The sequence below is a fragment of the Protopterus annectens genome, chromosome 10.part0, assembly GCF_019279795.1.
Source record: "Protopterus annectens isolate FY-2018-M chromosome 10.part0, PAN1.0, whole genome shotgun sequence".
NCBI classification, from domain to species: domain Eukaryota; kingdom Metazoa; phylum Chordata; order Ceratodontiformes; family Protopteridae; genus Protopterus; species Protopterus annectens.
In genome coordinates, this window is record NC_056744.1 from 10,823,956 (window position 1) to 10,837,448 (window position 13,493).

General features: G+C 43.8%; 1 protein-coding gene across 3 annotated transcripts in view; it reads left to right on the plus strand.

Moving 5' to 3' along the window:
• CASKIN2 (CASK interacting protein 2) overlaps positions 1–13,493 on the plus strand; it is a 1,742,750-nt gene that overhangs the window by 1,391,631 nt on the left and 337,626 nt on the right. The window lies entirely within an intron of this gene.

A 13,493-nucleotide genomic window follows, 5' to 3' on the forward strand; every position in this document is an offset into this window, starting at 1 on the left:
TGCTCCTAGGAAAATTTAATATAAGATTGCAAGATTTATTGTATTGTTTTCATTTACATTGCCACATAACTACCCATTTTCTTTGGTTTGTATTCCTCTCATCCAAGGGCCCCCATTGCCTGTGCAGTACTAGTAACACTGTTCCAGATGTTCTTTGTGAGTAGTGAGGTTGACTGCTGCAGTCGTTACATTAGCAAATTCTATCTCAGGCTGAGGTACACATCCAGCCAGACTTTCAGTGCCGAGTACCTTTTCCTCTTTGCCATCAACCATCTCTTTAACCATGGGTGCCTCCACACACCTGGTATCAGTGTTGATGGGTAGATGGTCATCTTTAGTTATTTCTCATTGCATGTTGTACAAGACATCTAAAGTAGTCCATTGTGCTAGCCCATGACTCAAAGTCCGCTATCAATGTGGATAAGTTACCGTATTGGGGAATTGTATCCCCCCTTGCATAGAAAAAATAGTAATGTATATTTTGAAGTATCTGATCTCTGCAGTTTTTTTTTTCAGGTGCAGACATCTCTTGGCCATCCTTCCGCATTAAGGAGGAATTTGACATACTGTCCAAAAAAGACAAGCCTGCATCTGTAAACAACAAATATTCTTTAAGGACAGGCATAAGTGTGTGTGATGTGTAGACCTGGAGCATGACATAATTCCTTTTATGATTTGCCAGGAATTTAGACCTAAGATCTTGTGCATGTGAAGAGTTGACCTGCAGGCCTACCTCAACAAAAATACACTTGCAGCCATGTACCCAAAGTCTGTCATGCACTTGGATGGTAACCAGTCAGATATATTCTTCAAGACAGAAGAGAAGCAGAAGATAGGGAGTGCAACATTTCCACTGAGCTTTCTAAGTCCTGAGACATTAGTAAAGTGGCATTGATTGGCCAGCCCCTAGACATAACACCTAGTTTGTCACAGGCCTCTGGCATTGCCCCTTGTAAGGCCATCATGCCTACTGTAGAAGGCACATCTGACCAGAGGAAAATGCCCTTAGATGTCACTGGAGCAGATGAAGAGTCATTCACTGAGGAGCAGCATCTGCTAATGAATCAAGATAAGGGCAGATGTTCTTTCAGTTTTACTGTTGCAGTCCTGACCTGTGGGATGTCCTGCCATGAAAGCTCTTGGCCAGCCCGACTACCAGAGAAAAATTTTCTTCCTCCTTAGGTTGGCAGACACCCTAACCAACTTCAGTACACTTGGGTATATAGGTAGGCAGCCTGCATCATGAAAATCGGTCTTTTTTTGCTGTTGCAGCCTGAAGCAGTATTTCAGTGTGTTGGTCTGTCCACACCAGAGAGAAATCATCGGAAATATAAGTACCCCTTTGAGGAACTCCTTTCTTTTGCTTTACACTGATGTCAGATAAAGTACATAATTGTCACCACTGTGGTAAGTAAATCCCACACAGAGATTTCCACTTGCTTTGTGTCATCTGCTTAGGCTCGGATCACATTGTCCATAGGGTTTTGCTCTACAATAGGAGCTTGATTTGGGCATACCAATGGTAATCCCATGAGAGATACAATTCCTCAGTTTGGATGCCTCAGGCATTGTTTGGGAGGGATGTACTTACAGCATAGCTAAAAGTTTAAGGGAAAGTATAACAAAACTATACTATGCAAGCATGTCATTCTGAAGAAGGTTAGAGTGTTTAGCCACAAGAACATTCAGATCTGCCTGATCTCAGACACATTAAGGCTGTCTTTGGTACTATCAAAAATGGCTGTTCAAATGGGCTTGACTCTTCAGTCCTCTTATATTCTGCAGCCCAGAATGTGGTGGCAGACAAATTAACTTGAACCAGTAGTCTTCCTGCTCTTTACACAGAAATGGAGTCTAAAACAGACTGGTCTTTGCATTTCACAAAAAATACTAGATAAAGAGCTCTGCTTCAGTTTACAGTGTAAGACAGCATATGCAGTGGATGCCTTTCAACTCTGTCTCCCCATGGGGAAAAGCCTGCTGTGTATTCCACCTCCTGCTCATGTTACTGAGTGTACTTCAGAAGGTTAAGATGAGCAGCGTCAGAGTCCTCCTAGTGGCCCATTTTTGACTGAGACACCAGTGATTCTCATAAAGTTCATATAGCAAGAAAGGACTGGATCGTCTCCTGCTGTCTCAGGAGTGCAGGCTGCTCATCCTGGGCAGGCTGTAATGCGTCTCAACTTAAAGAAACTGATCCTTTCAGCCTTGTATATTTCAAAGACCAGTTGTCAGAGGAAGTGGTAAATAGCTTGCAAGAGGTTGGAAATTCAGCATAAAGTTCCCTCTGCAAAGTCCAAAGAATTGCTAATTCTGCAACACTTGTTAGAACTGTTTGTGAGCACACTTTCTTACACTTCCGTTAAGGTTCGTATATCCGATACTGCTGTCTGTCTTCACTTGGATCCTCCCTTGTCCTTTGCAGTTAGTAGTCCAACAGTTCCTAAAGGGAGTATAGATGACCTGTACCTCCTCCGTGGGATCTTAACTTAGTGATTGAAGTTCTAACTCTAGCCCCTTAGAGGAGCTCATTGATACTCAAGACTATGTACTGAAAAACTGCTTCTTATGGTTATCGCTTCAGCCGGAAGGATACCCCAAGTTAACAGGCCCTTATGTTCAAGAAGCAGTGTATTGTTTTTTTTTGGTTTGTTTTGTTTTTTTTAAAGCAAGAAACATCTTAATTGACTTATCAGTTATGATGTAGGAAATCATGTATTTATATTAATGAAAACAAACCATATTGACATATTTTCAGTTGCAAATCACTTACAATCTCCTATACATTGTCAGGCAAGCATTACATAGCTCATTTACTTCCCGCCTTCCCTTAAATCTCATTCCTCCTCCAAAACATTGTTCTACATGTATTGTTCCCATGACTCCCATTTTTTTCTATGCAATTTGCTCCTAACCTTTTCTAAACATCCTTCCTCCAGTTCATTTATCCCTATTCCTATATTCACTACTAGTAGTATGGTTTGTTTATAGTTTCATAGTTTCATAGTAGTGTACTAGGCTATCTGCCTGGGGGCATTTATAAGCCTAGCCAACAGTGATGTGGCTTTACGCCACCCCATACTATATAGTTGCGCCTCTCTAGTAGTGACACATGTGGGACCCCATTATTTAGTAAACTATACCTCTGTCTAGTAGTGACACTGAGGTGACTCCCGGGGTAAACTTGCGATCTCCCATCCATGCATCGAGATTTTTCTTGAACAGTGCCAATGAAGGGCTCTGTCTCACATGAACTGGGATTTTGTTCCAGAGTATGGGTAACCTCTGTGTTATGAATCTATCCCTCCAGCATGTCCTATTCATATTTGTGCAGAGGTTGAAATCTTTAGCTCGTGTGGTTCTGGTGGATTTGGATTTTTGAGATGGAGCATGTCCATCAATTCCTGGTTGGACATGGCCCTGTATGTTAGGCACAAATCACCTCTGAGCAGGCGGTATGCTACTGAATAGAGCTGGAGTTTCTTTAATCTAGCTGGATAAGGCACATGTTTGAGACCTATGATCCTCTTGGTGAGGTACTTCTGGGGTCTCTCCAGTTGCTGCATGTGCGGGTGAGATACATCCCAAATGGAGCATTATATTCAATCATGGGCCTGACAAGGGAGGAATATAGAGGTACAATGACCTCCTTTGATCTGGATGAGAATCCCTTCATGATGAGATGGGCAAGGTAGAATGTCTTTCTGACCACTTTGGCAACATGGTTGTCAAAGGAGAGGTCACTATCGACTTGAGTCCCCAGGTCTCTGATTACTTCTTCCGTATTCAGTGGGTTATTGTCTACGTGATAATTTGTGGGTACTTTGTTTTTCCCAAGGGGATGACTATACATTTTTTGGCATTAAGTTTGAGGCCATGATTCCGGCACCAGTTGTCTGTTTCAGTGAGACCTTTCTGTAGGATGTGTGTGTCAGCAGGTGAATCAACTATGGCACCCAGTTTGCAGTCATCTGCAAACTTTGTCAGCCATAATCCTTCCATATTTGCTTTCACATCTGAGAAGTAAATGCCGAATAGGAGTGGACCCAAGACTGAGCCCTGTGGGACACCACTTGTGACTGGTTTTGAGTCTGACATGGCTCCAGCAATTTTAACCTTATGGGTTCTGTTTTTAGCCAGTTTGCTACCCATCTTGTGACATATGGATTTACATTTAGGCTGCTGAGCTTGTCAATGATGCCAGAGTGTGGTATCGTGTCAAAGGCCTTAGCCAAGTCCAAGTAGGCAGTGTGGACAGCCTTGCCCTCATCGATGGCACTAGTGACTGTCTCGAAGAAGTCAACCAGGTTTAAGAGGCAGGATCTGCCTTTTACAAAACCGAACTGTGTGGGATCAAGGGTCTGCAGATCCCCAATGTCGCCATTTATGAGTTCCATGATGATTCTTTCCATAGCCTTACAGACCAGGCTGGTCAAACTTATGGGGCGGTAGTTACCAGGGTCAGTAGAATTTCCCCTTTGTGGAGTGGGACCACTGTTGCTGTGCGCCAGTGTTCAGGTACATATCCTGTAGTGAGGCTAAGATTGAATAGAGTTCTTAGGGGCGGGTTTAGTTCATCTTGAAGTTCACGTAACACGCAACCGGGATACCATCGGGTCCCATAGATGCTGTGTTTTTGCCTTGTTGAGTGCTGATTTCACCTGTGTGTCTGTGATGACAGGTAGGTTACATTCAGCAGGGATAATTACTTCATCTTTAGGGGTGAGGGAGGGAGAAATTTGCACTGAACCTATCTGCCAGAATGTTGGCAATGTCGGTAGGGTCAGTGAATTTTTGTCATTGTGTACTAGCTCAGAGCATATCTGAGAATTCCCTCCCAAGGTTCTGACATAATTGAAGAAGGCCTTGTGATTGTCTTTGGTATCCTTGGCAATCTTTTCTCAAAGTTTGCTTTAGATGTTTTATGAGAGAACGTAGTTTTTACTTGTGCTGATCAGGAAGCCTTTCCCTTGTGGGATTTGGCTTTGTCCTGCAGTAGCTTCCTTCTTTTGTTGTACAGTTTGTTTATAGCCGGGGTCCACCAAACCGGGCGTTTTCCCTTGGTGGAGAGGGTCTTGGTTTTAGTTGGGATTGCTTGATCCATGCATTCTTGGAGATGTCCGTAGAAGGCTTTTGTGAAGGATTCAGCATTTTGGGATGTGGTTTCCATTAACCCAGTAGGCTTAAAGGATATCATTTCTGACTTGAGGAGCGCAAAGTCAGCTTTTGAAAAGTTTTTCACTGTAGTCTTTTGTTCTGGGGGTGGGGATGGGATATGTACATCCAACGTGATCAGTTTATGATCAGATCTTGCTAGTGAGGGGTTTATATCCGGTGCGGAGCATTTGGACCCCATGTTTGTGATAATCAGGTCAAGTATATTATCTCTCCTCGTAGGAGAAGTGACCAGTTGCTCCATAGCATTTGAGTTTATGAATTCCAGGAATCTTTGGGCTAGGGTGTTAGGGCTAGAATAGTGGGCCCAGTCTATGTTGGGGTAGTTGAAGTCACCCAATATGATGGTGTTTGGTGTGACATTCATATCCTCCAGTGTTTTCAGGAATGCTTGATGGGATTCCTGGGATTGGGAGGGAGTTCTATAACATGCGACCAGTTGTATGGCAGTTTTACCTATGGTGAGTAAAACTTGTATGGTTTCTGATGCTTCATGGGTAGCCACCAATCGAGAGGTGTAGGTGTCCTTTATGAAAATGGACACTCCTCCTCCCTTTGTGGTTCGGCCTGGAACTTGAGGTCGAAACACATGATATGAGGTATAGCCTGGTAGCGCTGGAGTGCTCTCAGGAGCCTTGAACCAGGTTTCGGTTACTGCACAGACATCGATGTTCTCCATACTGAGAAGTGCTTCGAGTGCCTGCATCTTGAGATTTAGACTTCTGGCGTTGAGCAGCATTACCCTTAATTTTTCCATTTTGTTTTTATGGAGGTTGATTTGTCCTTTGAGCATTGCCTAAAAAAGGCACTATGGGGGTGGCAAGAGCCTTGGCCAGTATCCGGAAGCCCAGTGGTGACAGGTGCAAGCCATCCCTTATGACAACGTGGCTTGTCCAGCATATCATCCCAGGCTGACAGACATTGGATCCCCCTAGAATGACACCAGTGATTAAGCCAATTGTTAGAACTGATCATTTTGTCTTTGTACTGAGGCATCATTCTTGGTGAAGGCAGGATGCTGCTCAGGGTCAGGTCATACCAGTCTGGGCTACATAATCGGAGAGCTCCTCAATGTCTCTTTTCATGTAGTCCAGGGAGGTACGTCTCAGGTCATTCACACCCGCATGGACAATGACTGAATCATACTTGTACTTGCTTTGGAGTGACCTGAGTGCGTGTGTAATGTGGCGGATCCTAGCCCCCGATAGGCAGCTCACCGTTACCCTCTCCTTATTCAGCCTGGTAAGTGGAACGTCGGTGTGTCTGACTATAGAGTCACCTATTACTAATGTCTCTGGCATAGTATTTTGCCTTAGGGGCTGTGATTGTGTGACACACCTGTTGCTTGAGGTATGTGTTGTAGGTGTTGCATTTTGTGGGGTGTATTTCTGGGTGTCTGCTTTGGAGGCCTCTGTTGTTTTGGTAAGTTTTTTATAAGAGCCTCCGAGTATGTCTTTGTGTTTTTATGTGTTTGGTTTGCAGTAGTGGTGGTTTTATGTGTGACTGGTTTTGCTTTGGGTGTGGGTACCATCTCCTCCTGTCTGGTCTTGCCAGTCCTGAGTTGAGAGAGTTCAGCCTCCAGTCTGGCTATATAGTTGCATCTCTCACAAGTATATGTGTTAGTAGGAAGGAGGAGAGGGTTGTCTGTGTACATGAGACAATTGTAACATTGTCTTAAGATTCCCAGATTAACCAGCTGAACAAGAGAGGATGCTAGTGGTCTACCACTCGACATACTAGAATATTATAAGGAGTGTTGTGCCTTTAAGGGAAGTGGGTATTCACAGTGGGTAGTGGATGCCTGTAGTGCTAACTTTAGGGTAAGAGTGCTTGTTTTATTATGAGTGCTTGCTAAGGATAGAAGTTCCAAAAACAAGTGCTAATATATACAGCTAAATAGACTGAGTAGAGCTTCTAAGGGAAAAATTGAAGAGCAGACTTTGCGGAGCCAGAAATAGTTTAAACCTGTATAACCACTGCTGCGCTAGCGCAACCGCAAAAAAGCAAACGCCCTGAGGCGGATTGTTATACAGGGAACTTGAAAAGAGCTAGAAATGGTCCAAGGCAACCAATGATTTACAGCTCAAGTGCTGAGGTCACTTCCCCCAGGGACAGATAGGCTGCTCAAGGCTCCCCACTCCCACTGGTGAGCTCAGAAACTTCCTTCTATCCAAGTAAGGCAATGGCCAACACAGGAACTACACACAGCCCAGAATACAGCAAAGCCTGTATACTGGTCTTAACTAGTCGAGCAAAGGCGGAAAACAAGGAGTATTTTTTTTGTTTTTGTTTTTAGGAAAGAACACAGAAATGCAGTAAGGCAAACAGTAAAATCGATTTACACAGGCTAGCACACTTTAGTGAGCAGCCTCAGCAATTAAATTAGCAAAAACAGTATTATTCGACCAGAGTCGACCAAAATGCTACTTTTAAGTGCAGATACTTTAGAATTCAGCAGATAGACACAAAAACAGTTATATCTTATTAAATGAAAGCCAGAGAGGACAATGCAGATAAAAAGCCAAAAATACTTAAATCAGGAAAGTGGTCGCTTCTTTCAGTTCTCTGTTGCCAGGACCCCTCTGCAGGACCACGTGGAGCTCTGCTTGGGTATATAGCCAAAAAACGCCCTGAGGCGGATTTTTATACAGGGAACTTGAAAAGAGCTAGAAATGGTCCAAGGCAACCAATGATTTACAGCTCAAGTGCTGAGGTCACTTCCCCCAGGAACAGATAGGCTGCTCAAGGCTCCCCACTCCCACTGGTGAGCTCAGAAACTTCCTTCTATCCAAGTAAGGCAATGGCCAACACAGGAACTACACACAGCCCAGAATACAGCAAAGCCTGTATACTGGTCTTAACTAGTCGAGCAAAGGCGGAAAACAAGGAGTATTTTTTTTTGTTTTGTTTTTTAGGAAAGAACACAGAAATGCAGTTAGGCAAACAGTAAAATCGATTTACACAGGCTAGCACACTTTAGTGAGCAGCCTCAGCAATTAAATTAGCAAAAACAGTATTATTCGACCAGAGTCGACCAAAATGCTACTTTTAAGTGCAGATACTTTAGAATTCAGCAGATAGACACAAAAACAGTTATATCTTATTAAATGAAAGCCAGAGGACAATGCAGATAAAAAGCCAAAAATACTTAAATCAGGAAAGTGGTCGCTTCTTTCAGTTCTCTGTTGCCAGGACCCCTCTGCAGGACCACGTGGAGCTCTGCTTGGGTATATAGCCAAAAAAAATGCCCTGAGGCGGATTTTTATACAGGGAACTTGAAAAGAGCTAGAAATGGTCCAAGGCAACCAATGAATTACAGCTCAAGTGCTGAGGTCACTTCCCCCAGGGACAGATAGGCTGCTCAAGGCTCCCCACTCCCACTGGTGAGCTCAGAAACTTCCTTCTATCCAAGTAAGGCAATGGCCAACACAGGAACTACACACAGCCCAGAATACAGCAAAGCCTGTATACTGGTCTTAACTAGTCGAGCAAAGGCGGGAAAACAAGGAGTATTTTTTTTTGTTTTTTGTTTTTTTAGGAAAGAACACAGAAATGCAGTTAGGCAAACAGTAAAATCGATTTACACAGGCTAGCACACTTTAGTGAGCAGCCTCAGCAATTAAATTAGCAAAAAAACAGTATTATTCGACCAGTCGACCAAAATGCTACTTTTAAGTGCAGATACTTTAGAATTCAGCAGATAGACACAAAAACAGTTATATCTTATTAAATGAAAGCCAGAGAGGACAATGCAGATAAAAAAAGCCAAAAAATACTTAAATCAGGAAAGTGGTCGCTTCTTTCAGTTCTCTGTTGCCAGGACCCCTCTGCAGGACCACGTGGAGCTCTGCTAGACTTTGATTTACATTTTTTTAGTAATTGGGTTTGTAGCAGCCACACGAATTAAACTCAGCAAAGCCTTACTATGATTATTCTGTATCACAGCTCAAAAAAATAATTTCCTTGACCACCAGTTTGCTCTCCCAGTATTTCCGACAGAGTAATCTGCTTGGAATTTTTAGTCTGCCAATTCATTACACAAAAAAAAAAAAAAAAAAAAATTTTCCCAATTACCTCTTTCTTCTCCATCGTACCACCAACATTTGCAGTGTACCTGAGAAACAATTCTTTAGAGCTTGCTTAGGGTATAAAAATACCTATGCAAACACTTCCAAGCAAACATGAAGCATTACATTGTTTGTCACAAGAGCAAGCTGAACTTTCAAACTATCACCTTCTTTGTACCTAAAGGTGATATCTGAGCTGTTACAGAACAGGCTGTCCAACTGCCTTTCTTTTATTCAGCTCCTCAAAAAAGACAAAAGTATTTTACATTTCTTGGATGTTCATAGACAGCTCACATATTATATTTCTCTCCTCTGTGCTGCCACAATCTTCACTAACCTCAAAGTCTCACAACTCTCCACACTTGCAATGTTATAATAAATGGTTTTCTATCATCTTACTGAAATTAGTACACCTTGTTTGCTGTAGCATAGACTAGATCCAGGCCTGCTGAATCTAGCTTTATTAGTATGCTTGTTGTTTGTTTGCTTGTTATTTCCCTGAAATGCTAATTCCACCTAAACCGCGGCTTTTCAGCACTTCTGTGGATCCCTAGTGATATCTGCATTGCTTACTGTACTTATTTCCTTGTTTCACTTGAAAGAAAGTTACTGTTTGTCGTTTTTGCATTTAAGTTACCTGTAACACATTGCATTTAAGTTATCTGGCACTTGCTCACTAAAGCAATTATATAAGTCAGCACTAAAAAAATTAAAAGCACTACACCCTCACAAACTCCCCTTGAGTACCTCGTTCCCCATTGGCCCTTTTCTTTCAATTATAAAGGAATTCCCAATACTATTCTAGCATGTCCAAAGGTCAGTTGTCAATCTCCTCTCCGGTCCAGCTGGTGAATCTGGGAATCTTGAGGCAATGTTACAACTGCCTCATGTACACAGACAACCCTCTCCTCCTCCCAACAAATTCCAACACATGTGAGAGATGCATCCATATAGCCAAACTGGAGGCTAAGCTCTCTCAACTCAGTACTGGCGTAACCAGTCAGGAGGAGAAGGAAACCACACTCACTACAATTCCAGTCTCACATAGACCTACCACGACAGCAAACCAAACATAAACACACAAAAACATACTCGGAGGCTCTAAATAAAAATCTGCCTAAGCAGCAGAGACCTCCAAAGCAGACACCCAAGCAACCGCTACCCCAAAACAAAACAACTGCAACACATAGCTCACAAAGCCAGTGTGCCATACAGTCACAGCCCTTAAGGCTAAACAACACACCTGATACACTTGTAATAGGTGACTCTATCGTCGCACACTGACATTCCGCTCACCAGGCTGAACAAGGAGAAGGTTACGGTGAGCTGCCTGTCGGGCGCTAGGATCCGCCACATAACACAAGCACTCAGGTCACTCCAAGGCAAGTACAAATATGACTCAGTCATTGTCCATGCTGGTGTGAATGACCTGAGACGTACCTCCCTGGACTACATGAAAAGAGACATAGAGGAGCTCTCTGAGCATGTAGCCCAGGCCGGTATGACCCTGACCTTGAGTAGCATCTTACCCTCACCAAGAATGATGCCACAATATGAAGACAAGATGATCAATTTCAACAATTGGCTTAAGTATTGGTGTCATTCAAAGGGGATCCAATGCCTGTCAGCCTGGGATGACATGCTCGACAAGCCACAATGCTTCGCTAGGGACGGCTTGCACCTGTCACCCCTGGGCTTTCGGATATTGGCAAAGGCTCTTGCTACCCCCATAGTGCCTTTTTTAGGCAAGGCTCAAAAGACAAACCCACCTCCATAGGTATCACAAGGGATTAGAAACTTAGAGTAATGCTACTCAACGCCAGAAGTCTAAACCTCAAGATGCACTCACTCAAAACTCTCCTTAGCATGGAGAACATCGATATCTGTGCAGTAACAGAAACCTGGTTCAAGGCTCCTGAGAGCACCCCAGCACTACCAGGTTATACCTCATACCATGCTTTTCGGCCCCAAAACTTGGACCGTACCACAAAAGGAGGGGGTGTATCAATATTCGTCAAAGATACCCAGACCTCCAGGTTGGTGGCACAGCACGAAGCATCAGAGACTATCCATGTGCAACTAACAGTGGGTAAAACTGCCTTCCAGTTTATAGCCTGCTACAGACCACCCTCCCAAACCCAGGAACCCCACTCGGCCTTCCTGAGAACACTGGATAATATGAAGGTCTCTCCAAACACCATTATATTGGGTGACTTCAACTACCCAAACATAGACTGGGAGCATTACTCTAGCTCCAACACCCTAGCCCAAAGGTTCCTAGAATTTATAAACTCAAATGCTATGGAACAACTTGTTACCATTTCCACAAGAGGGGAAAACATACTGGACCTGATCATCACCAACATGGGGACTCTATGCTCCAGACCAGAAGTGTATCCCTCACTGGTAAGATCAGACCATAAACTAATCTCACTGGATAGTCACATCCCGACTCCACCCCCTGCCCTGAAAACCACAGTGAAAAACTTCTCTAAAGCAAATTTCACACTTCTCAAAACTGAGGTGGAATCCTTCAAAGCCCCCGGGCCTGTGGAAAATACGGCCCAGACCGCAGAATCCTTTATAAATGCATTCTGTGAACACCTTCAGGAATGCATGGATCATGCAATCCCAAATAAAACCAAGACCCAATCCTCCAAAGGCAGGCGTCCTGTCTGGTGGACCCCAGCCATAAACAAACTATACAATAGTAGGAGGAAGCTACTACATGATAGAGCAAAATCCCAAAAAGGGAAGGCATCTCTGATCAGTATTAGCAAAAAACTACGGGCACTCATAAAATCGTCTAAGGCCAGCTTCGAGAGAAAAATTGCACAGGACACTAAGGATAATCACAAGGCTTTCTTTAGTTATGTTAGGAACCTGGGTGAGAATTCCCAGATATGCTCAGAATTAGTCCAAAATGACAAAAAATACACTGAACCCACAGACATTGCCAACATCCTAGCTGACAGGTTCAGCTTTGTTAAGGGCAGATCCTGCCTCTTAAACCTGGTTGATTTCTTTGAAACAGTCACCAAGGCCATTGACGAGGGGAAGGTGGTCCACACAGCCTACCTGGACCTCGCAAAAGCCTTTGATACAATACCCCACTCGGGCATTATAGATAAGCTCACCAGCTTAAATATAAACCCCTATGTCACTAGATGGGTTGCAAACTGGCTCAAGGACAGAACCCACATGGTTAGAATTGCTGGAGCCATGTCAGACTCCAAACCAGTTACAAGTGGCATCCCACAAGGCTCAGTCCTCGGACCTCTCTTGTTCGGTATATATTTCTCAGAGGTACAGGCCAACACGGAAGGACTGTGGCTGACCAAGTTCGCAGATGACTGCAAACTGGGTGCCATAATCGACTCTCCAGCCGACACAAGCATCCTCCAAAAGGGCCTCATAGAAACAGACAACTGGTGCCAGAGCCATGGCCTCAAGCTAAACGCCAAAAGTGTATAGTCATCCCCTTTGGCAAAAACAAAGTGCCCACAAATTACCACATAGGTGGTAATCCATTAAGTACAGAAGAAGTCATTAGGGACCTGGGGACCCAAGTTGATAGCAATCTCTCATTTGACAACCACGTGGCCAAAGTGGTTAGAAAAACATTTTATATAGCCCACCTAATCATGAAGGGATTCACATCTAGATCAGGGGAGGCCATCGTGCCTCTTTTCTCATCCCTCATCAGGCCCATAATTGAGTACAATGCCCCTTTTGGGATGTACCTTACCAGACACCTGCAGCAACTGGAAAGACCCCAAAAGTACCTCACCAAGAGGATCAAAGGGCTCAAGCAGATGCCATATGCTGCCCGGTTAAAGAAACTCCAGCTCTACTCAGTGGCATACCGCCTGCTCAGAGGCGATCTGTGCCTGACGTATAAAGTCATGTCCAACCCGGAATTAATGGACATGCTGCACCTCAGAAAATCCAAATCCCATCGAGTTACGCTCGAGACTTGAACCTCAGCACTGAAATAAATAGGACATGCTGGAGGGACAGATTCTTAACCCAGAGGCTCCCTTCACTCTGGAATAAAATCCCAGTCCAGGTTAGGCAGAGTCCCTCATTGACTCTCTTCAAGAGGAATCTTGATGAGTGGATGGGAGATCGTAGGTTTACCCCGGGTATCACTTCTGTGTCACTGTTTGACAGAGGCACAGTATACTAACCTCGAAAAAGGGCATAGCAAAATTAATTTAAAATGGGTGGTGAAAGCCAAACACACTCTGG